This window comes from Corapipo altera, unplaced genomic scaffold (assembly GCF_003945725.1).
Source record: "Corapipo altera isolate COAL_440 unplaced genomic scaffold, ASM394572v1 53, whole genome shotgun sequence".
NCBI lineage: Eukaryota > Metazoa > Chordata > Aves > Passeriformes > Pipridae > Corapipo > Corapipo altera.
This window is the reverse complement of record NW_020884900.1, coordinates 242,688-268,004: the sequence shown is the minus strand read 5'-3', so window position 1 is coordinate 268,004 and position 25,317 is coordinate 242,688. Positions and strand designations below refer to the sequence as shown.

The 25,317-nt window shown below is 42.5% G+C and overlaps 1 long non-coding RNA gene across 1 annotated transcript; it reads left to right on the top strand.

Annotated features, from left to right (window-relative positions):
* The first annotated feature begins 1,052 nt into the window (after positions 1–1,052).
* On the top strand, positions 1,053–24,963 carry LOC113950153. Its single transcript, XR_003528678.1, has 4 exons — positions 1,053–1,451; positions 7,354–7,453; positions 18,236–18,342; positions 23,969–24,963. It is a non-coding gene; the product is annotated as an uncharacterized LOC113950153 (long non-coding RNA).
* Positions 24,964–25,317: the final 354 nt, after the last annotated feature.

Here is a 25,317-nt window from a genome sequence, read left to right as displayed (position 1 = left end):
CCTGAACAACCTCTGGAGCACCTCCGCTCCTCCACCACCCCTCACAAGGAGGTGACAGCAGTGACCAAGCACGAGCAACTCAAAACTGAATGTAGCATTTCAGCCCATTTTGTTGTACCCTTTGAGTGTGCAGAGCAAGCTCTGGGCTCCAGCAGTTGAGGATTCAGATCACATTTACCAAAAAAAAAAAAAAAATCAAAGGATAGTTGCAGTGACTCATGTAATTGAGAGTCCCATTCAGATGCAGAGCATTAAACAGGACATAGAATTAGTAATGCTGCAGAAAGAACGGAATGTAGTATATTTCCAGGGTAGAAACAACCTGACATTTTGCATAGTGGACTGCTTTACAGCATAGTGGTGCTGCTTTAAAGCCTGTGCTGTCGCTGACTCAAAAGAGGGTGCATTTAATGGGAGGTTTGTTCTTGCAGAATTCTGCACTCACAGGGTTGCCTGGGCCTGCTGGGAGTTGTGTGTATTTTGAATATATTTTTGAGTGTTTCCACAGTTGATTCAAAGAATGAAAAAGGAAAAGGTGAGTTGCTACAAGCACCCCAGCCAGGTGGGGTAGGAGGAACAAGAGGAGAGACCTGTGGCCTGACAGCAGGAGGCTGTGAGGAAGAATGGTCCAAAAAAGTTATTCACCTAAATATGGTACTTCTGTTTCTGGAAGAAGGCTGGTGGAGCTGTATCAGTTTGGGATGCTGATGTGGGTGTAGATATTCATGGCAGGAGTCTCTGCAGGTTGGTTGAAGCACCTTTTAGGTGAGTCTGTTCCTTCAGTAGCTGCAAAGATGGCCTCAGGATTTTGCCTCTCTTCACTGAGGTTGGTCTACGTGAATATTTCAAGTTTTACTTTATCTCTTTTTAGCCCTTTCAGAAGAGGTCTCATGCAACATTTTCTTGACATTTTAATATCACGTCTTTAAAACTCCGATCAAGACAATTTTCCTGTCTAGTTTTATGATTGCATTGATTGTAGCATAAGAAATGTCATATTGCGACAGAGCAGGATCCAAGGGTCCTTCTTTTGGCACTGGCTATGGGAGAAGCTTAGGGAAGAGTATAGGAGCAGGGCATCCTGTTCCACTGGATGAAGACACACCCTTCCATGGATTGGTGCTTTAGAAACTTGTGGAGCCAAAGTATGCACCCAGACTCTGTGGTGAGTTGAAATCAAAGGACATGATCTCTGTGAGTTTTTCTAGTCCTTTCTTGACCTCAGTTGTGCTCCTGCCCACCCCACTATTCAATGGCAAGAAGTTCCACACTGTAATTTTGTGTCATTGATTAACCCCAGCTGCAGTGGATACCGGAGGCTCAAGTTTCCTCATCTCAGAGGCTTTCAAGATCCTCAGCTTTGCTGGTCGCTTGTGTGTGTTGAGATGGAGTGAGTGGGTAACCACGAAGACACTGAGTTTTCACATACAGCAAGAGCAGCTGAGATCCAGGTAAGAGAGAGCACGTGTCAGTCTCTGCAAGACTGAGCCGCAATTTTTGCCACCTGCATTGTTACTGTTTGTCGTTTCATTTCATGCCGTATCTAACGTGGATTAATCCTCCGTAGCAGAGATGCATCCTTCAATCTTTATCTGTGTGTCAAGGGACACACACATGGCCCTGCCTGAACAGAAAGATACTGACAAAGGGAGGAAAAATGACCATCTTTGGTCTGTCAAGCAGACAGCGAATAGTTTACTATTCTAATCATCAGAGCAAATTTCTTTGGAGCATGTAAGTCATGAATTACCACGCAACTCCAAGAGGAAAACTTTGCCCTTTGATTGTTTTCCAAAGAAATGTTCTCAATTTCTTTTCTGCCAAATTCATATTACAGATCATGCTAACAAATTTTCCCAAGCCTTCTTGACCTCCTCCCTTCTTCCCAATATTAAAAGAAATTTCACTCATTGCAGAGACATGCTGAAGATTGCTAAATTTTGCTGATTTAGGAACTGAGTGAATGAAACAAGTTTAAAAATATGTAGATAGGCACATTGCAGAATGTGGTTGGCTCCACTAATGAGGAAAATGGAACTTGTGATGTTTCTGCTGTTTGGCAGCACGTTAGTAATTTCCTGAGAGTGCAGTAGTAGGTGGGGTGTTACAGGCAGTCCCTTGTGTTGAGGGCAGAAGTGTGTATATGGCACTGGGGAGGATAATGGTTTTGGTTTGGTATATTTTTCTCCTCGTTTCTCCCAGTAAATCTGTCCCTGGTCTTGCCAAAGACAGACAAAGTAACAGCGATGCTCACTGCATTGCTTTGAATGACATGTTTTATATTGATGGGAGTTTGGGGTGCTCAGTGTTTAGTAGGACCAGTTCCTCTATTACTGACTTCATTTGTAAACAGCTGACTGGGCGTGCCAAGCCCCTAGCCTGAGGTAGGATTTTGGATTGTTTTCCTGAATGAGCAAGATGAGAGAAAGCCACCTCTTTCCTGTACTTCCCTGCTGTTCACAATTACAGTTGTGTGTAATTGTCACCAGGCAGTTTTGCCACTAACACCAACTTTTCACTAGAGTTTCCTTACCAGGCGGCTGTTTAGATAAAAGAGGGATTCAGATTTTTGTGTTGGTTTTGCTCTGAGATCATTCCAGCCTTTTTTTGAAATGTCACATTTCAACTTAACAAATGGCTGGATCATGCAGCTCCAATGCCCTAGAAACCATTTGCAGTGACATACTATAAAAGCAGGACTGATACAGATCTCTTGACTGCATTTCAAAGACATACCTTTGGATTACAGGCTTGCAGATGAAACTTTAATTCTGTAGAACTCAGTGGAGAGATGTTCATTCGCTACCAAAGACTCTCACTTTAATTTTTTTATTTTCTGCTCTAATTTTCTGAGTAATATAGATATAGGGGCTGATCTTCTATTGAAGTAGTCAAATCAATTATTCATGTGAATTCAGTTACTATGAATGCCAATATTTCTGTGAAATTATTACTGTGTAGGGCTACATGAAGATATGTCTTTGTTATATATGTCATCTTTCAATATTGTCTCCCAAATATAAATTACGGGGATGGTTTTTAGGCCCTTAATCTCGGTTTTGCTAACTCCCTACTCAGACAAAATGCTTCTTGATCTCAGCAGGCATGTTTACCTTGGCATAACTCAGATATGACAGAGGTGTGCCTGAGCTGGAGTAGCAGGAGGAGCGTATGATGAGCTGGGGGAGCTGGGTATGTGCTCAGGAGCCAGGAGACCCAGGCTGAGCCCCCTGCTCCTCCCACCACACGCTGAAAGGTGGATGCAGGTGCTTCCACTCTGCAGGGGACTCACATCCACTGGTGGTTTTCTCTGAGTACATACAGAGCTTTAAACACAAGTCCATCAGGCTCAAGGCAAGAATTAGGATCTGTTTGCACATCCCTGCGTTATGTTCCAAATGGGTTAAACACGTATGTGTGTGATGTTATTGAGAAACAGAGTGATTTAGGTGGATGCACATTATTCCTCAGCTCTGTGTCAACAATCAAAAATGAGCTTTTGGATTTATTAGTTCCCAGTCCTGCACCTATCTTAAATCATTACCATATAATAAGGACTCTATATGGTGCATTGTCAATAGAACCTAATATTGAGAAGATTACCGATCGTCTAGTGCAAATGGAGAGCACTGTAAATGATTTAGAGAATACGTGTCAAATGTTAAAGCTATCTAATACCTTCTAAAGTAGGTTGATACTCATAAATCTAAGATAAACGACCTGTAAAACCACTTAAGAAGAAATAATACTCATTTAATCAGACTTCCAGTGGAAAGACTAGGTAGGAGAGCAATTCATAAGGAATTATGAAATCTCTTCTAATTCAGGACTTTGTTGATAGAGAATGCAAACCTACATTTGATAAGCAGTTTTAGTTACTTGAAACTACTGTTGTGGTAGCACTAAATTATGACCCCACTGAAAAAAAGAAAAGATCAAAGGGCATCTCTTTTATGGTTTATTGAGCTCTCACTCTTCCAGATTCAGCACTGTGTGTATCAGATGGAGATATAAGGGGTATTTATTGGAGTTACTGTTTTGCTTGATCATAGAGATGGGATGTTGGATTGGCTTGTGTTGGTGTGGCTGTCCCTGTTCACTGATAACTGTAGATTCCTTAATGCATCCCCCTGGGAGAAGCAAGTCATTATTTACTGAGACAAGCCTGGTAAAAATTATAGTGAAACTAACTCTGTGCACTAACGTAGTTGAGTGCTAATTTGTACAGACTTTGTTGAGATTGGTAGTATTTCCAGTGCTTCAATTCTGATGAAAATTCTGTTTCCTTTTCTACTTTTTTTGTTCCCCAGACCCATCTGAAAGGTGGCTAAATTTGGGTGGCAGAAAAATTAGGTCATGATTTTCACTACCAAAGTTCTCATTCTTCAGTTCTTGCACAGACAAAATTCCCATTCTCTTCAATATGTTTTTAAGGTCACTTGTTAATTCCTGTTCATCCTTTTGGCTTTATGGTTGCTCAGAGCTCAGCGTCACTGCCAGCATTTATTAGAACTTGACGCAGAACTTTTCTTGAAGCGACTGTAATGGTATATTTAGCCATGGAGCAATCTTTCCAAAGAGCAGCATGCTGTGACTCATGTGACTCTGCTGCTGCTCTGCTGACCCTACCAGACTTCCTCATCATTTACATAGTGGCAAACAAAATCTGGTTCTGGCTTGATGCAAGAAACATGCTACTTGCACATGCATTTTGCTTCAGTTCACATTTTTTTAAGATAAACTGTGAATCCAGCTTCTTTTCTCTTACTGTGAAAAATAAGGGCACTTAACTGCTTCTCTGCATGGAATTGGTGAATGAAATGCAAATGCATCTCATCCATACATAACTCATTTACACTGCAAAAATAACCAGGGGGTGGTATGGTTGTGGTTAAAACCTATTGCTGTCCCCTTCTTTCTTCTTCCTTGCCCTCACAGAGGGCAAAACACACCTATGCAAGCACACCTATGCTTCCTATGCTGTGGCTGTAGTCACACTGAGTCATAGCAGTGGTGTTTGAATTGGTTGGGTTTGTAATAGGTCTGCAGCCTCAGCAGCACATTTCCTTTGGTTGTGAATTTTTGAGATACTGAATTCTATCTGCAAAAAGCTTGTTGATTTACTTTCTGCTTTCTATTCAGCTGTCATAAAGCTAGAGTCATTTTACTAAAATACCAGTTAAACCGAGCATACGTTAAAGATCATTTCAGAAATCTGTCAGCCTTGGGAACGTGGCTTTTCCATTTCCTTAGAATACCTAGGAGTAACTGCATTTACTACTATGAGGCAGAGCAGCTGTTGCATGTGTGTGTTGTACTTGCATTGTGTGCATTGGGGGTATTTGCTATTAGTTTAAAAATATTAAAAGTCAGATGCAACAGCTGGACTAACTTTTACCTGGTAGTTACAGGAACTGCAGTGTCTGGCTGTTGACAGAGAGCAGGGGAAAATTCATATGTGATTGAGAGCTGGAGAAGCCTCTGAGAACTGGAAGCTGAAGCCTTCAATCATGTAAAATGGCTTGTGAAGGGTGAAATTTCTTGGAGCTGATCAATTTTTATTTAGACGTCAGTGCTTTTTAAAATCTATGCGTTCTTTTAAACAAACTCTAAGGGACAATATAAGGAGGGTGATGCCCACTGACTGGTTATTAGTTACTTTATGGCAGTCAGGTAACAGGTATTTTGTGGATGTCAGGTAACTAGTTAACTAGTTATTTTATGGTAGTTAATCTTGACAAGTCTGAGAGGTGCAGATGGCTCAGGTGAGCCAGAATTATTGAGATTTGATTAGGTATCAGTAGTTTGCATTGTTAAAACATGAAGGGCAGCTCGACAGGCTATGCATGGGCTGTGAACACAGCACCAAGGGAGCCTTAGGAGGGCTTAACCCAGCTGAGTACCTGCCCCCTCCTCTTCCATGTATGGGAGGGACCCCTGTTCCTCACTCATAAGCAAGAAAATCACACGTGTACTCCTCGCTTATAATTAAATTAAAATCTTGCTAATTTGGCAGCATACCTATCATGTTCTCTTCTAGGAAGAAATTATTATTTCTTCTTTTATTCTTTTCTGCTTGAATCCCAAGCTATCAATGTCTTTCAAAGAAAAAGGAGTTTTTCTTTAGAAGAAAGTCTATTCAAATTTTTCATGATTTATATCAAGAAGGGACCTTTCCTCTTTCAACTAGCAAAAAAAAAGGGGGAGTTTGATCTTCCTCAAAATCATTTAAGAACCTTGTACGTTTCTTTCCAGAACTAAAACTTTCTTACAAAGCTTCAGATATTCAGCAGGATAATGCCTATTACATAATTGAAGCTCAATACAATACCTTGGGGCTAATAAATGGCCTCCCGTTTCCACAGAAAATGTAACAAATCATAATAGTACTTAGTGGGACTAGGCCAGGCACAGATGACAAAGCTGCTTTTGAAAGTGAGTTGTGGCCAGAAATACTCTTGGACCAAAACCGTTCTCTTGACTGTCAGGGGGACATTTACTCCCTTTAATTTTCAGCCTAGATTTTATGTTGATCCTGCACACTGAATAAAATCAAGTCCAACAGAGCTGCTACTGCAGCTGTTACAGCTGTAAATGTGAAGAAGTCCATTTAAGATGACTCTGTTTCCTGAATATGTTATTTGGAAAGTATGCAGATTATATTAAAAATAGCTTGATATGTCCTTATTGTTTGGCTTTTTTTTTTTTAAGGAAAGAAAAGATGCTGCATTATTGAGTAGTTTATTAACATTTCTGATCACAGCTCTTATACTTAGAAAATAATTGTTCTGTTGTGTGCTGTAAAGCTGCCTGTAAACAACTGGCAAAGGAGTACACTGCTTTGTATTCTCTGTGAAGGAAAAATCAAATTCAATTGATTAATCAAAGGGGACATTCTTTGATGGAAGGGAACCTTTTCAAACTTTATTAAAAATACTGAATAAACCATGAGCGATCAAAGTTCATAATCTGAACTCCTGCTCCTACTTGGATACAGTAAACCTTCAAAATAACTCATAAAGCAGGAGATGAGATGTCTAATAAAATGAAATGCTCAGAGCAGCATATTCCCAAACCTATATCTTGATCTGGATCTTGGCTACACCATTGCAGTCCCACTGATTTTACTGGAGTCACCCTGTGTTTCCATTGGAGAGACTGGTAATAAGAATTGAGCCTTGAACCTTTTTTCGGTGACTAATTCAGAAGCATCTTTGCACTCCCTGTCTTTTCGTGGAGGGTTTTTCCCTCATTCTGAAAGAAGAAATGAGATTGCGGTCAGCAAAGCTGCACAGTGATTAAAGATAATCTAGGTATGACCTGCAGGCTGAATGACTGTCCCCTCTGTTCCAGGAGGAAAGCAATCATGTGGCCAAATGCAGGACAGCTGGTGGGAATGAAGATGAGTGAAATAGAAATTCCCAGAACTGCAGGGAAAGCAGAAGTCAAACAGGTGGGATGGCATGTCTCTGTCTTGTAGTCAGCACTGAAATCACGGGCCCTGTGTGAAATACTACCTGTAAAGCCATTGTGCTGTTCAAGAAGTCAAGTGGATTTTAGCAAATAAAATGCTTATATTGAGCAGCAGGAAAAAATTATCATAATGCTTCCAGTGATTTTGATGTGAAGAGAAAATAATTGCGAGAAAAAATAATTGAAGGTATACAGGCAAAGAGTGAACGAGAGGAAGCAAACACACTGATTGATCAGGGCACAGTAACCTGATGTTAGTTTGGTCACAAATCTACAAAACTTGGAACAAGAAATATTGAGACAGCACAGAGCAGGGCTGTCTCTGGGGCCCCTCTGGGGCCGCAGGGGCTTGGGTGTACAGACATGAGTGAGACCCTGGGTGAGCAGCTGGCTCAGGTGGCTGTCCAGGACAGCAACGACATGGAATGTGAGGCTTGGATGCGGATCCTCAGCAGTCTGTGTTCCTTGTAGTCCCTTCCTGTATTGTTCTCTCCCTGTACGTATTCCAAGCAGAGATGGAAGGATGGAGCTGATCTCTGTGCCTCAGTCAGCACACTGGCTGGACCTCGGAGGGGGATGGATTTTCTCAGCTCCACCAGACAGGGAGGTGAGGGTGGGAATGGTGCAGCTCCACTGCCTGAGGTACCCTCTAGCTGGAAGGTGGGATGGAGAGCAGTGGGGGGATGAGATCTGATGGTGCCTAGCAGAGCCTGACAAAAACCTTTGCTCTGAAAGGAGCAATTTGTAGCTTTTTTAGAGTAGCACCCTTGGCATAATGGAGAGGAAAAAACCCAACCCAAACCAACAGAAAAAAAAACAGATCAAATTCAGACCTCATTCTGAGAGCTTTTGGGCCAACACTCTTGCCAACAAGCACTGGGGGTCTGTCAGCAAAGCCTCTGTCCCTGGTGGATTCCTCCTTTCCTCTGGAAATGAAGACTGTGCTTAGGAGCAGAGAGATTTACAGTGAAGACCCTTTGACAGACCCCAGCCAGGGTAAATACAAAAACTCTAAAACTCTGATTAGTTGTTTGGGTCAAAAGAGATCATACTCCATAAAAAGCTGCCTTCCTACATGTCATCCTATCCTGTGCAGTACTGCAGTTGAAAGAGCTTATCCTAAATACTCCATTCTGATACAGGAGCACATTAAAAAGAAAAAAAGACACTTTATTAAAAAAAGAAGCCCTTTCACAGAGTGACAGATTAATGTAGTGACAGATTAATATAAATTTTAAAACCTGAACATTATCCTCTAAGGGGAAAAGGCTCCTAAATATATATGCAAAACAAAAATGGTAGAGCAAAATCTCTGACAATGAGAATCATTTATTAGGTGTCTGTAAGTGATCATTTACATGAAACTTGTATTTAATCTAGCAAATTCAGCCATTCCCTTTTATCTTCTGGCTCCGTGTGTTTGTGGGATACAGTGGTCTCTCAAGCTGCTTTTTTCTCCACTGGAGTTTATGTGCAGGGGACATAGGGCAGACAGAGGAATTTGAATAGCCCCATTTCAAGCTCACATCTCTATCTCTGATTCTCGTTTAGACCAAAAGAGGAAAATAACCACCTCTGCTTTGGAGTTGAGCAAATTCTTTCAAAACCCAATAAACCCTCAGTTGTCCTGTTGGCAGTACAGCCCTTTTGGACAAAGCACAGGGGAGCAGTCTGTGAGCTGCAGTGGGGTCAGGGGTGCACAGAAATATGAGCTTCATTTCGCTGTGTGGATGGGCTCTTTCTGGGATGGTGGCAATGGCACATGGGCTCACTGCAGCAATTATTCACTTGTGCTGCTATTGCCAAAGCACCCAAACAAGTGATTTCAAAACTAGCCCCATGTATCAGCCACACAGTGATGTGTGGCCATCACTGACATAGTTGCACTCTGAACTCAGCTTAATATCCTGGATTTCTGCTGAACACTGTTGCACACCTGGGGTAACATCTAAAGCCATCTCCTTGACCTGCCCCTGGGATTATCTTGCTCAGGGAGGATGGCATGATATGAAATCGTTTCCCCTCTCACAAGAACATGGCCCACTGCTTCTCTAGGCCATGTTGACACCTCTTGACAAATGTGGGTTGATGGCACAAGTATAATATTTGCTTTGGAGATGTCCAAAAATCCGAGTGCTTTTTTCCCCATGTATCCCCTTGTGGTGTGTTCCCAGCTGCCCTGCTCATCCACACTGCTGCTTTCAGTGAGTGACAAAGGCATTTCAAACTGGAAAGAGGAATTTAAATACAGTCAGGAACAACAGATAGAATGACCTCAAACAATCCCACATAAAGTCCTTTGTTATTTTCAAAGCACCTTCCCAGCTTGACACCTTTTCTTTTTTATATCCAATATAAAATTCAAAATGTTTTATTCCAGTGCAGTACATGAATATACAATATAAATATATCAAACCTCAAACTACCTTTTTTTGTGCTACTGCTTTGAAAAAAGGACCTGAAGTAAACTCAGTGTAAAGATGCAGAAATTAACCAAGGAAATTCCACTTCTCAAACTTTTGTTTTCTGTTGTCTCGTGCATGTTTAGAACAACTTTTCTGAAGCAAGTGTGCTGACAGCAGTGAGGAGCAGCCTGGATGCGGATGGCTCTGTGGGCAGCAGCTCAGGAGTGCTTGGGGATGAGCACACTGAGATGCCTCAGGTATCTCTTGCATGGCTCAGCACAAGTCAGCCTTGCTGATCAGGAGCAGGGGAGAGAGCTGGAGTGAGGAAATGCAGTCCCATCCCCCAGAAGAGCATCTATGTTTGCACAGTGAGGGCCAACACAACAGTGCAGGAGCTGGCAACCCCTTCTGTTTCCTGACACCCTTTCTCTGGGATGCAGAAGGTCAGTAGAAATGGTCTGTTGTGGTACTGTAGCCAAGAGGTTGATATCTGGTTTCTGCTTTCTCTTCTGCTAATTGCTGTTATTAAATGGCTTTGAAACTAGCTCAGGGTAACTGAGTGCAGGTTTGGGGCCTGTGTGTGCTCAGAAATTGGAGTGAATCAGTTCAGGGATGTTTGGAATAGGCATAGCTGGCAGCAGGCGGCAAAGCGAATGGCTGAGTGAATTTGCATCTTGTTTAATACATCAAAAAAAGTTTTAAGCTGTGACTCGTAGAAGTCAAGCCAGGAACAATAAGCTTGTCTGGAGAATTTTGGTATTAGAAACTAAAGGATATGGATCTGTGTCCAAGGTAAATATTGACATGACTCAAGATGAACTAGTAAAACATTTAATGAAGCTGAAAATAAGGCACCTGGGATAGATGTTTATTGTTAAAAAATGAAACATTCAAGCAAAAGTAGAATAGTGATGATGGAGGTTATTCATAGGGAAGCCAAGTTGGGGAAACAGCATCATCTGAAAGAAACTGACTTAAGCTATTTGTGAAACATGGAAGAAAATCAGAATTATAACAGAGCTAAAAATGGACATGAATAGCAAACAGTTATTATGGATATTCAGAGTGGATTTTGGAGACTGAATCATACCAAGGGACAAATTACTCAGGTGTCCAGAATAACTCTATTGATTTTGACAGATTTCTTGGTATTTGCCTTTGTGTAATTGAGAGTTTACTCCCTTATGCCATATTAAGAAACTTGAAGATAAAAAAAAAAAAGACATTCAGTCCCCTATCATTCTCCTGATGATAGAATAAGTCACGTCAACTTCACAAGGCATTTCAGGAACCCCTTAGGGAGCTTTTCCCTTTCATGCAGCAGAAAAAAACCCCAACCCTTGGAATGCTGTGAAAACAATGAGGAAGGTTCCATTAAACCGGGAATGGGAATAAATTGTGCTGCTATATTAGAAGTCTTAGATGTAAGTTTATGGTGTTATTGGGATGCTCTGTTATAAAATCCCTTAAGCCAGGCTGCGGTGAGCCAACATTCCCTTCACATGTTCACCAGTGGTGGAGATACTGGAGAAGAGATGCCAAAAGTTGAAATTGTCTGCTTAGGTGTGCTTTATAAGCCAGCCTTTTTCTACCTCAGAAATGTAGCACTAATGCATAAGGATTGATTATGTACAAAAGGTACCCTTGATCTATTCCCCTGTACCATGCCTATAGTTGCAGTGACATTGCTATGTTTTATATATATATATATATATACCAAAAAATCTCAATTCAAAACTATCTGGTGATTATGCACATGCAACTGCAGTCCCCCAGATGGCTTCACAGTACAGTACAAGGGCACACATTCTTCCAGCCCCAAGGCATGGGATAATCCACAGGGCTGACCATGTGGCAGAAGGAGTAGAGGCAGGGTCAGAGGAGAAAGCAGGGAGGGATGCCTGGGGAAGACAGCAACTAGGAGAGCCTTCCATGCTGAGGCAGTGCATGTGCCCTTGCTCCTTGGCTGCTTCTGATGGTTCAGTAAAACTGTAATTGTAGTGTTTGGCTCTGCTCCATCTCTCAAAACCTTTATCCTGGGAAGAAGTGAGTGCTACATTCTCTCTTTGTCCTCCAAGCAGTCTTTTGGAAAGCTGGGGTCTAAAATAACTGAAAACTTGAGGCATAAGCATCAGCTTCTTGGACTAGATTTAGAAAATCCACAGTCAACTTCCTTCATCTCCTGTTCACTGAGGAGGTTTCCTTTGGCCAGCCTTCTTGTTAGGGCCATGACCAAAAAGTAGTTGATGGTAGATTTTATTACTAAGATAAACAAATAGCAAGTTATTTTGTTATTGTCCTGAGCTTCAAAGCTGGAGCTGGTCTTTGCAGAAGTAAGTTCTACCAGTACTGACATGCAATTGGAATACAAAGGGGATGTTGATAATATAAAACATGTGTTGCTTATGCAGATCACTGAGCGTCACTTCAGTGCTCTCTGCAAAGCACCTCGGCCTGTTGATCACCAGCAGCTTCAGTCAAAACAACACAAGAGCTGTGCATTCTTTGAGACACTGCACAGCGGCACAGTGGCATTCCAAAGGGTGCCCTTCCCAGCGCTGCGCACCGTGGAGAAGGAGGTTGACATAAGCAGCAGATATGTTTGATCGCTGCTGGCATTGCTCTCCGAAATTCAGTGCAGCAAAGGTCTTCTCTGGGCAGAGTAAGGAGGATTTAGTGAATGTAAAAACACTTCAAGAGCAAACAAGGGATTTTTTTTGTCATTTTCCCTCACACCATTTTATTGGTTTTGTGCTCGTAAAAACATTAGCTAATTAATTCACTATCAGAAAGGCAAAGCTGCTAACCAGAAGATAGTGGTAGGGTGAGATTTTTCTTTTTCCTTCTTCCTTACTTTTAAACCCCAGCCAATATAACTCTTTTCTGTCATCGTAACATTTGGCACTATTCCCATGTGTACAGATTGCAACATCTGCAAGTTTTAAAAATTAATATAAAGTTCCATAATTGTATAAGCCTGGCTCATTTCAGTGTCCTAAATGAGCAGCTTTGATGCAAAGTGAGACTCAGTCAGCAGATGAAGAGCTCTGCTTGTACCAAGCAAGCTGCTCTAATGGGGCAGGTATGTCCATGTAGTTGGTGCTCATGTGGATGATGATCACACTGTAGGATCATACTGTGGAGGAACACAGTGTGGATTTAGGTTGCTGTCAAACAGAAATTTAGTAGGTTACTAGTATGTGCAATCGCGGGTGCTAAATTGCAAAGCAATTGCATTTATTAGAGCTTATTTCTGTCACCTGCAGTCCATGGAGATCCAGTGTGAAGGTATTTATAGTAGAGGGTGAAGTGTTGTCTTCTGCCCTGCTGAGATTTTGTCATCATTATGTAATGATCACAAGGTGATGCACAAGCAAAGAAAGGCTTTAGGAGGCACAGACAGTCATGCAGGAGGTGAGGGAGCAGGCTGGGAGCGTCCTGGCTCTGCTCATTAGCCCGAGTCAAGACACTGAGCAGTGTTGTACCAATGGCAGAGGAGCTTGCCTAACATGAAGGAAGCAAAACCTCACTATCCTCCTGTTCACAAGTTACCTTTTGTTATCTGTGCTGCTTTTGGCCACGTGGATGTAGTGTGGAAAACTGAAAGTTAAACATTTAAAACCTCTTTTAATTGTGTCTAAAATATGATGACCACATTGTGGGTGAGAATTTGCCACAAGAGAGGGATTCCTGGAGCTGCCTGTGTGTTTGTGGCTTTGGGCATTTAGCATCCTACCCCAGGCAGATTGGCTTTTACCATGACACATGCTCGGGCTGCAGCATGAGGCTCGGCTTCCCAAAAGCAGCTGCCCTGAATTTGCAACTCTGGTACCATTTTTGGTTCTGTAGTCCATGTACTTTCCTCCAGGGTCTTCCTGTGAAGAGGGGTCATAGTGTCAACGTGGCTGATGTTACAGTCCCGATACTTCAAAAGCTAAATCCAATGAGAGAAAACTTCATGGACCATGTGGGAGACAGCACAAATAATTGCTGCTGGTGTGTTCCAAGGAGCAAGTCACTCATGGCTTGGCTTCTTTTTTTCCTTTAATTCCTGTATTTCTAGGCATGGTGTGTGAGGTTTCATTTTGTCCATTTTAAAACAACATTGTATGTGGATATGTACTTGACTTTGCATGTATCTTATTGAAAGCCATAAAATGAATTAGTCATTACATACTCAGATATGTTGGAAGCATGGGTCAGTATTTCCAGGTTGATTGAAATAATGGTCCCTTGTTTGTTTTTCTAGTGGCGGGCAAAGTAGAAACAGAGCTGTGAACAATAACATAAACCTTACTGTTACCAAACACTTGGCAAGCAGTTTTAGGAATGCTTTACTTTTCCTATGTGTATATAAAACCTTAGAGAACTCTCTGACTGTGGCATATTTCAGCGTAAAGGAAGCAGAAATAAAATCCAGGCTCTATAATTCACATGTTCAGTAATGGAGGACTGAAGCAGGAAGAGACAGGTTCTTTTCTGAAAAGAATGAAAGATCTGAGGAGCTGATTCATGGTGAAGTAATATGCTTTTAGCTGAGAAGGTTTATTGTAGCTGAACCTCATGCCATCCCTCGAGCCGATATCTTAGATGAATCAGCAACTTGCGAGCTTTATCTCAGCTGTACCAGTAGAGTTTATAATATTGTTCTGTCAGTGCTATTTATACATCATCACGTGGCTGACTACTCCAGGCTGTGCTTTTTTTTTACACAGCCTTGGATGATGTCACTGTGAAGTAGGCAGTGGTACTGAACAAAGGCTTTCTTCAGAGCAGCAACAATTAAAGCTGATGGCAGAGTACAACACCAGATCCATGGAAATACAGAAATAAGCTCCCCCGTTTCAAGGTAGCTCTAGACAGGGCTTTCAGTGCTTCAGTAGCTGGTCCCCCTGAGGAATGGCTTCAAGTGATGTCCTACAGCTGTCAGTGCCCACCTGTCCTTGGAAATGTATAGGTAGTGTGCTCTGAAGCCTGGGACTGCTCTGCACAGAGGAGTCGTTAACTGTGTAATTATTCAGGGGGAAAAAAAGGGAAGAAAGGAAGCTCCTCCAAGAAGGAAGATTTTTTTAATGTGGACCCATTCTGCATCTTCTCCTCAGTCATCCACTAACAAACAGGGTTTCTCTTCTCTTCTTCTGCCTGAATATGTTCATCCACCTTAAATGTTTTTGCTGCAGTGGGAGGCTTTGAGGACCCTGTGCGTGCCTGACCAGCCTGGAAGCCTTCAGTCTTGCCATGTGTGTCTTCCCAAAGCCAGGGGACTGATGCCCATTGCATTATGAAGCAGTGAAACAACCCACAAATGATTTGCAAAGGAAGAATTCAGCATCCTCAGTTGATTGCCCTTTCATTTGTGATGTTTCAGTGAGCCTGAAATTGTTCACTCCATCCCACTGCATCACATGCATTTCCAGCTGTTTATCATCATTCCATAAGGGCAGCAACATGTCAGCATCAACAGCTATATTCTTCCTATCTGCTGCTTGTACTGGAGCTCTTGGAGTTCTAACCACCAAAACTGTTGATCAGCCCTGTTTGGGCTTGGCATGTGTAGTTTTTGTCTAGAAGCTGCTCCTCAGGAGCTCCCTCCATATGTCCTTCAGCCAAGCCATGACAAATGAGTCCCTGGGTCACACATGGAGGCGAAGGCCTCCCACCCTCTGCCCATGGTTTGCAGTGTGATTGCAATAACTAGGTGGTTTATTTCAAAAGGACTCATCAGTTGGACACGATAAATGACTACTCCAGAGACAGAGCTTGGACATGCTTATGCTGCGGGTTTTGGCCTCCCTTGATTTGAAGACCTCTCCCTCCATTTTCTAATGGAGGTTCAGACTCAGGAGTGGAAAGCTGCTGTCAACAAGGTTAGTTTTTTCCCAAAAAACTTCACAGACTCTACAAGTATATTCCATAAACCCTCGGGGATCTGCATCTCCAGGCAGGACAGCACTGACCTAGTCCTAAGGACTGGTCCAGTTGCCTTTTTGCACTTACAGGGGCCACCCTTTGCTCGGGAATGGCCCTTCCCAGTGCTCTGACACTTTTTATCCCCACTTAAAATGACTTCTTTCCAAAGCCTCCTTCCAAAGTTTGGCTCTGCACAAGACATGTCAGCATCTCATAAAGGCTCAAAACAGAAACAGAATGGTATAAATAGAAATTAAGTAAATTAGGAAGAGGTGCCAAAGCAGCAAAGCTCTAATGATAGCTGTGGCTGCATGTGCATGTGCCATGCAGCTTCCAGCCCTAGCCAGAGTGCCAGGCTGCCCCTCAGTATTCTTGGGAACATATGCATCTGCTCTGTCACTGGCAGCGCCTGCCCAGCCTTGGACCAGCATTCTCATCTTCTCACAGACTCTTTAGAAAGCTTGGGTTCGTGCAGAGAGTTGGTGCCAGAGCCCCAGCCAAGCCAGCAGCAGCCTCTCTGTGGCTGGATAATCTTTTCTCACTTGGTAAACTGCACTTGTGCCATCTGGTCAGTGCAAACAACCTTACCCTCTTTCCAGCCACATTCTGTGGAAATTGTGGTCCACCTGCGTCATCAACTCAGCCGTGATACTATATGGTTTATTTCCCTCATGAACCAGAGGAAACCTGGGCCAGATTCCCAGCTGGTAAAAATCAAGATGACTAAGGTGAAGTAATTTGGACCAGCCAATGGTCTTTGTTATAGGCAGGGCTGCAAAGGTAGAGCACATATTTTGCTACTTATTCATTATTGAACAAGTGAACAGGAGATAGAGAAATGAGTGAGAGCTGCTCCCTGTAAGCAGCATAACAACAGTGGGTTCTAGGCTGACATTCTTCCAGGCTGTGTGTGGTGCTGGGTGTGCTCAAGTAGCCTTGAGCCCCTCAGCTGGGCTCCTGCCATTTCATGCTTTCCCACTGTGTGCAGCTTGGTCCCCCCACAGCTGTGCTGGAGGTAACCCACCCCAGCTTTATGTCATTCTCATTTTTCATCCCCAGTTCTCTTTATTCCACAAATTAGGACATTCTTAGTTTGAAAATATATGCAAAGTTTTAGAAAACTTTTGGTATGGGAAGAAAATGTGGAGCCAGGGGGAGAAGGGATGTAAGAAATGTCACTCTTAGGCTGCTCAGCTTATGAATATACTTTTCACTCTGCCATATATTGACCTCTGGGAACCTGTGCTTTTGAGGGAGAAAACCTAGAAAGTGATGTTTATCAGGTCTTTATGTACTGAATCTTTCTTGCCTTTTGCTGTGTCAAGATGTCCTTCCTTGACAGCTTGGCACGCAGATCTGTAGGAGGGGTGGTTTGAGGGCAAAGGAGAGATAAAATTTGCACTTCTGTGAAGAGCTGTTGGTCTCCTGAAGCTCAGGGGAACTGCCAAGTATGAGCACAGTCAAACTGGAGTTGTTCTTCCATGCCACAAAACAAATGGTGAAACTCTAGAGAGGTGGTTTAGGGAAAGGTAACATCTCCTATCAGACCAGCTGACACACTCAGGAAAAAGGGGACAATGTTTCGAGGTTTGGGTCTGTCTGATCAAAAGGAGTGCACTGAATGAATGGGCCTGGAGTACAGGAGGCAAAAAAATAGAACCAGCCATTTGTCAGTGTGCTATAGGATGTCTGATTGGGAAGCCTCAGCGCTCAGGTGCTAAATGTCCTCACCAAGTAGAGACAGAGTAACCTCTCTTGACAGGCTGGGCACAGGTCGGTGCAATGGAGTGTCTGGGTGAGCTTTCCCAACACTTCTGCGGCAGGTGGGATGCTGCTGCATGTGCCAGGAGACATCTCTGTCCTGAGGACCACCATCTTCCTGTGGTCAGGCAACAGGAGAAGTCCTCATGGCAGAAAAGTAGGGCAGGACTTGAAGCAGGTTCATATCTGTCCTCTCCGCCTGCTTAGGTGGGAGAATTTCCTTCACAGCAAACATCCCAGCTGCAAAGCCTGAGACAGAGGAGGCAGCCCAACTGGGGCTGTTGGATTTATCCAGAGAAGATCCTTACATTACTTTGAGATGTTACCTCTGCAAATGGCACTTGAGTGTTATAAATGTATATGTAACATGTACATAATGATTGATTTCATAGTCACCACACAAGTTGGAAACATTGTTAATGCAATGCTTATAGACAGGAGTTAGTCCAAATTAAAGGCAGGAAATTCCAAGGTATTGTTCTTATGGAAACTGTGACAGCTGAATTATATGGGCTTGTTAAGGAACTAGAGATAACCCCATTCAGAGTAGATAAAAGCATTATGTATGAGCAAGGAAACTGAATTACAATTGCAGTGGGAGCCATAAGTCTGAATAGCTTGACTGTTGTGTGCAGTAAATGGAAACTTCACCGTGCTGTTATATTAATTTGGTACTTTTTATTTAGGGACAAATCTTCAAATTCTTTGCCTTAAAGCTCCAGTGGAGGCAATGGAAAGTTTCAAATACAAAAGGATTCAGACACATGGGGATTCAGTGCCTGGTTTTGTATAGGTAGGATGAATTTCCATCTTAATTGTTTCTGCTGTCATGATTTGGTGGTGGGTGTAGCTGTGAGAAGCATCCTATGTTGTCTTCAGACTCACCAGGAGGAGACTGTAGGACTTGTAAACAAATACTGGAATTAATTCCTTGCTGGTCACAGCCTTTTCTGAGACAAAAAACAGGGCAGGATCCTGGAGAATAGAAGCCTGATCTGACAACATCCATGGCATACCTCAAGGCCTCAGTACCCCTTCCCACCAGAGCACATGTCTGCTCACCCACAGGGCACTGACAGGCTGGATATCCCTTCCCACACCTCTCCATTGGGAAAACCACTAGGATGAAGGACCCACCATGTCCAGGAGCCATCAGCCATGCTGCTGCACCCTGGCAGCTGCCAGGCAGTTGGCTTGGCAGAGTATCTTGGCAGAGCATCCTCAGTTGAGTTCACTCCTGCCTTTGTTTGGGGACCACTGAAAGAGGCCCTGGGTTTTGGTGCCTGTTGCCCCTGCTTAGTGCCCATCCCGAGGGAGCATCCTGGCAGCCACTAACCCCTGCTCCAGGCAGGCATAGGGAAGGGACATCTCTTCTGGCAGATTTGGGAGGGGATGCTCTCCTTTTAGCATTAAGTCAGAATTTTACAGTATGAAAATGTGATAAAACCCCACATACTTCAACTGGTCTTCCTTCATCCTGGCATCTGTGTGCTGGCTGCACTTCTGAGACCCACTGGAGCAGCCAGCCAGTGGATTGGGCTATCAAGGATGTGTTGGGGCTGGACTGAGGCTCTGCCCCACATCTGGTAATAAACAATGGCCAGGTTTTCCAGCGTGGCTGTGGGACAAGTTTTTCTGTAATTTTATTGCAACACCCCTACCTTGCCACTAGTTTTCCTGCTCCGAGACTAATCCGCCTAGGTTTTGTTTCCATAATGTTACACACCTGGAATTTGAGACATTTTGCTTCTGCTTTGCTTAGTTTTAATCAGGCTTGCTTGAAATGTCATACTGAAATGAGAAAAGCAGCAAGCCTGTAGAAATCTCAGCCATAGACTGCGAGGCAGTAACTGTGTACGGAGCTTGGCAGGAGGTACTGGGACTACCTGAGAGCTCTAATTGGCACATATAAATATCAAATATTACTATGTGTAGAGAAGGTGAGTGTAGAGGACAGAAAATAGCTTTACTCTATGCTGTAGTATGATTCATGTTTTTAAGATCAAGATTAAAAGTCTCTGTTAGGTCCCAGACTATGATTTTATTTTCATTTACCTCAAAAGATTTAAGAGCCTTCAAAATCCAGCATTTTAAAAAATAATTTTAAGCATGCTGTCTGGCAATGTGAGTCCCAGTTAGCACAGAAGAAGCCAAGTTCTCCTCGTATAAAGCAAATAACTGAAAAATCAGAATTAGAGAAATACCTTGTCCTCAATTTAACTCTGACAGCTTGTATTATATTTTTGTTTCAGGAAAAAGACTTTATGAAACATGGGCCCTTGTAGCCAGTACATAACCCTGGGTGATAAGCCCTACAGATCAGCAAAAACCATGCACCACAAAAGCTTGTGCTTTTATGCAAGATTCAGAGCCTTGATTTGAATTTTTGGGCTTGTTTGTATTTCAAAAGCAAAGCTACTGAATTGCATCTTGAAAACCATATTCTAGGGCAAGTATCCTCAAAACACAGCCCAGGTTTGATCAAAAGGTTTTCAGGTCTGCAAACCTTTTGACAAACCTGATGAATGTTTACACTTTCTAAATAAACTCCAAACCATGGGCTGTCATCTTGCTTTGGAGTTTTTTTAGATTTCCTCCCTTCCCACCCCCCCTTCCCCTCCCCCTGTCCTGAGTTCTTGCCAAAAGCCCATCAATGCCCTGGAACTGGACTTTCAAGGTGGGCATTCTAGTATTTTTATTGATAAACACATGAGCAGGCTCAATAAATAAATATCTACACACAAGCAAAATATTGAGCTGTATTTGTAAAATGGCAAATAAAGAGCAATTTTGTATTTTGGCTTAATTTAACGTCCTTTCCTGTGGATCAGACTGCACAGTGATCACTTGTCCAAACCACTAAGATAATCCTTACCACATATAGAAATAGATTTTAATTACAGAGCAATAAATACTATGGTGGGGGTTTTTTTGCTGTATGCATTTTTCTATCAGCAGACAAAAGCTGACATTTATTTTACTGATAGCCCTATATTTCCCCTCCCGTTACCACCGCAGCAGAATTTCCCTTGCCCAAGGAAATTGAGAGGATCAGAGCACATCTGATGTTCCATTAATTTAAAACGGCTGCCAGGACTTGCATATTGTAGCAGCTTTAAAGTGATTGAATTTGGATTATTTCAAACTCTGGAAGGTCCTGCTTTGCCTGACAGAGGTGTCTCGAGTGACAACATAAAATATGACCCTGGGACGAGAATATCTCATGTCTGTACGTCCTCGTCCTCGCATGCAGCATTGCAACAGGCACATTAAAAGCCATGGAAAGAACAACCCTAATTTTTTTCCCTTTTCTTTTATTATTTTGGTAGCAGGCCCCTTTTTTAAGCTGTAGCCCAGCTAAGTGGAGACACCTGGTGTTTGTTGCAGCAAGTTCACTAAAAATATGTGAAAGGGGGAGAGGAGAGTGGGGCTGTGTGAGGTGCCCTGTCTGGGGCGTAGCCAAAAAATCCCTCTACCCTGCCAGAGGCTCCTCCTGTGAATATATACCTGCCCTCTGATCACAGAAGGGTTGTAACATGCCAACTCTGAGTGTCCAAGATGGGGAAGCTTTGCTCTGTCAGGTGTTAAATAAAACACCAGCTTTTGGGCAATAACTGTTTTTTAATGCTTAGTGAGTAGCTTGCACTATGTGGTTCCGAAAGCAGAAAAAGTGTATGCACGGCCAAAGGAATATTAAAGTTTCACTACAAAAGAAATATTGTGGCTGCCAAGGCCTGATTACTCATAAAACCCACAGCATTATCACCATCCATCACTGCTGAGCTTTTAATGACCAAACTAAAAGGAGAGACATCAAAGTGTGGGGGGGTGGTGTCGTCGTCGTTTTTTGAGAGTAAGGCTCCCTAAATATAGGACCAACACGAGAGGTCGACGTATTTTTTGATCAAAAAACTTGAAAAATCATTTGAATGAATCACAAAACATATGTTATGTTTTGCTGTAAAAGCCATGAAGTTTTATGCAGTGCTCTATTATGGTGACTGCTTGGCTTTTCATGCATTCCTAAATTACCATGTAATCTAAAACCTTGTTTTCAGTTGCTCTATATTGGAAAGTCCCTTGCAATAATCAGGATGATTACAGGCTAGTATGGAGAACAAAACTTGTTTGTATTATTGCAAATAAAAATGTAGTTTATCAGAAATTTTACCTTTCAAGGGAAAAATAAAAATAATAATAATAAACTTTCTCTTTTCCCTGACTGGAAATATCTTAAGCATGGGATTAATTTTGGCCACTCTACGACTTAAAAACGCATGGATACTTGGTGTAAAAATATGTTTCTTTCCTGTAGGGACTTGACTATAATTGGTGTGCCAAAACTGTCTCACAGAGATTTCATTGTCTTATCTACTTACATCATCTTAATGCGATTTTATTTTACTTTGTCAAAGTCATATTAATGTAAATGTGTTCTTGATAGCAAACAGAGTTCTTTTTTATGCTAAACAGGATTCAGCTGACTCTAATAAAACAGCTTGCAATCCATTAGACTATAACTGTAATATAGTTATTTTGTTTCCCAAATAAAGACCGTGTCAGAAAGCTGTATAAGGATTTTTGTCTTGTTTTTCCACAATAATTGCTTGGGTGGGGTTACATTCTGATCTTTAAATGAATAGTATCGCTTGGAACAAACACTTCATATATCTTTTATCTTCCCCTTGCAATACAGTTCTGAGTTTTCTTTGAAAATGCAAAGCTACTTTTCCAGATAAGTCATCAAAATGTTTCCAAAGTATTTTAACTGCCAGATTAACTATATCTTGAATACAAAGATAGATGGCTTACATTCTTTATGCAGGAATCCTGCCAATGCATAGCAACTAGCAACAAATTAATTTCTTTTGCAACAGTGGGAAGGAAATAAAAAAAAGAAACCCTGCTTTGCTATGCAAAGCTCAAAAAGGTAAATAGATATTTAAAAAGAAAATAAGGTTACTCACTCTGAAAGGGTAATCTGTAAGCAAAAACCAGAGGATTAAATATACATTTGCTCTCTTTATGGAATCTGTGTTCCAGCCTTCTCTTAATGTATTCAGCTAATTAAGGACTGCGGTGACCTTGTGGCAGATTCTGAAATCTAGGAATTTCTATTTTTTATTTTATTTTATTTTTATTTCTTTTAATGCTACCCCCCCCACAAAGCTTAATGCAATCTGTTTCAGGTCAAAGTCTGTTTATGTCAGCAATGTTCATACTACAAAACTAAAATGTTTTAATGCATTTATCAACTGAAAATATTGCAAACATTTCATTTCCTTTGATACAGACACAAAAACCCCTCTGCCTTCGTTGCAAATTCTTGTTCATATGAATCACTCTGAGTAATATTTGCTTTAACTTTCGTGTGGTTCTACAAACAGCCTTTATATGGCTGGACTTCAAAGCTGCTAGAAATAAAGGTTAGAAATGTGATAGGAGTAATCTATTATTAGGCATGAAACATTAAACTACTTTTAGTTATAGGCCTTAAAACCTGAATAATATGGATTTTTAACTTGCTGCATATTTATTGTGTTTTCAGTTACTTAAGTCATTTAGTGTGGAGGGACTGTTTGGAACAGAAGTATTTTCCATAGGAATACAGACCACAATTGGGTTTAATTTTTCCTAATATTTAATTTAGAAAAACTGCAATATTGTAACAGATGTCTCATATGTCAAAGCTGAAATACTCTGCTTGGTGTTTCTTGCAGTGTAAAATTAATCTCTTACCAGCACACTGACCCGAAAGGCAGGTTTCAGTGGAACAGGCACTGGGTGACAGGAGGGGGGTGGGAAAAGGAAGATAAAATCTCACTCTTCAAATAGCAGGGAGGGGAAAAAAATTAACACAGAGCAATGTCACAGGCTGCCATTGACATCAAATGACATCAACTGATCCAAACGTGTGTGTGAGGAGTTTCTCACACACTATCCGTGGTTCATCCCCACCACCCAGGTGGGATGTTGGGTGTTGGATCTACAGGGAGGCATTGCTGGGGAGGGACGTGCCAATGAGCCCTTGCCTTCACCCCTTCCCTCCACTTGGTGAATTCACAGCATCATGATCCAAGAGGAGCTGGACAGGGGGATCTCCATGGATTTGGGGGACTTCAGCCTGTTCAGCCAGCAGAGGCTGAACAGTGTTGTTAACGCCTTGCTCCTGCTTAGGTTTGTGTACTAACACAGTAGAATAAAAATAAGCTGAAAACGTGTAACAGTTCAAGCCAAACAGGTCAGCTAGAAATAAACTATCATTTGAAATCCAGAATTTTAAATCCTTGTGAGCCTGGGAAAGAACAGGGGTGCAGCCTGGGCCCAATCCTGTTCCCACCAGCGCCAGTGGGAATTTTACCATTGACAACACAAGACACGTGGCCTTTTTCTAAAAAAATTCAATTTTGCTTCCTTAGGTCCTGCTGTGCCAAGTTACTATGACTGCTGGCTGCCCTGCACAAGGTGGGATGAAGGGATTTGCTCGCCCCTTCCTGGTGGGCTCAGCAACACCTTATGCCCAGCCCCTCATGGAGATATCGGCCGCCTTGGGTCACATCACCTGGAACACCTTGGCAGTGTGCACAAGGAACCCAAAACATCATGTGGAGTGGGTAATATTCAAATTTACAGCATGTGCCTGGGGAAGGCGGCATCTCTGAGCTGCCCTGCTCTCCCCTGGGTGTCATGGGTTTTTGAGAGATTTGGTGGCTTCCCTCACAGCTGCCCACAGGGCGGGCAGAGGGGGAGAGCCCAGGGTCCTACCTGGGCTGGTTCTGAAGGAGGGAGGGGTCTTGGGACCTTTAGACCAACGGAGCAAAGTCACCCACGTGTGAAACTGGGGAAGCCAAGCAAGAGCCCCTCTGCTGTGGAGTGGGGAATGTCTTGCTCAGCAGTGATTTGCCCACTGGGGAATGGAAAACTCTCATTATTTATATATTTTGGTCAGTGGAAGAGAGGGTCACACCCACCCATCTCATTAGTATAAGAAAGCATTGACAACACCATAATCCCCAGCTTCCCTTCTCCCATGCTTCTCTAGCACACCTGATCCTGTGCCAGGGGGTTTAATAGGTTACCCTGCAAAACCTGGGACCATGGTGCCATGCAAGGTTGCATATTCCCAGGAAGTGCTTGTGCACAGAGCCGTAACAGATGTGGACTAAGGAGGGATGGCCCTGGCCAGCAGTGGTGAGAGGTGTTAATATCGCTGGGGAAGGTGAAAACATAATTGAAACCGTTTATTTTGGGGGCTGTGCAGGGCTGAATGAGGCGATACCTTCTGAGCAAAAAATACTTGTAATTCGCCTGTCCTGATCTTACAGACTTTTAATTTGCTCTACAAATTTGGCTTGTTGGAGAATGTGTAAACACCCAGAACTGTACAGGGCAACCCATTAAACATTAACTTACTGTCAACTTAAAAAAACCGTACTCATGATATTAAAAACATAAGGGGGAAAGAGATGCCAAGCTGGTGAATGAAGCCAGCTGACTGCTGAGAAGAGGCTGTGGGGTTTGCTCCGTAGCTTTGCTGTTTTCAGTAATCTGACTCACTGAGATATTTTTAGACACAGTAACAACTTCCATTGTTAAGTAATTTTTCATTTGAATTTTTCTCAAATTATGCTGTCCTCTTGGCCCTCAAATCCCTTTCTTCAGCGAGGCAGTGCTGCTCTCCACGCCCCAAGGAGGAAGGGGAGCTGTGGAGGACTCTTGATGATTTGGACCACATGGTGGAACAAGATAGATCTCAGCGTCAGGTTGG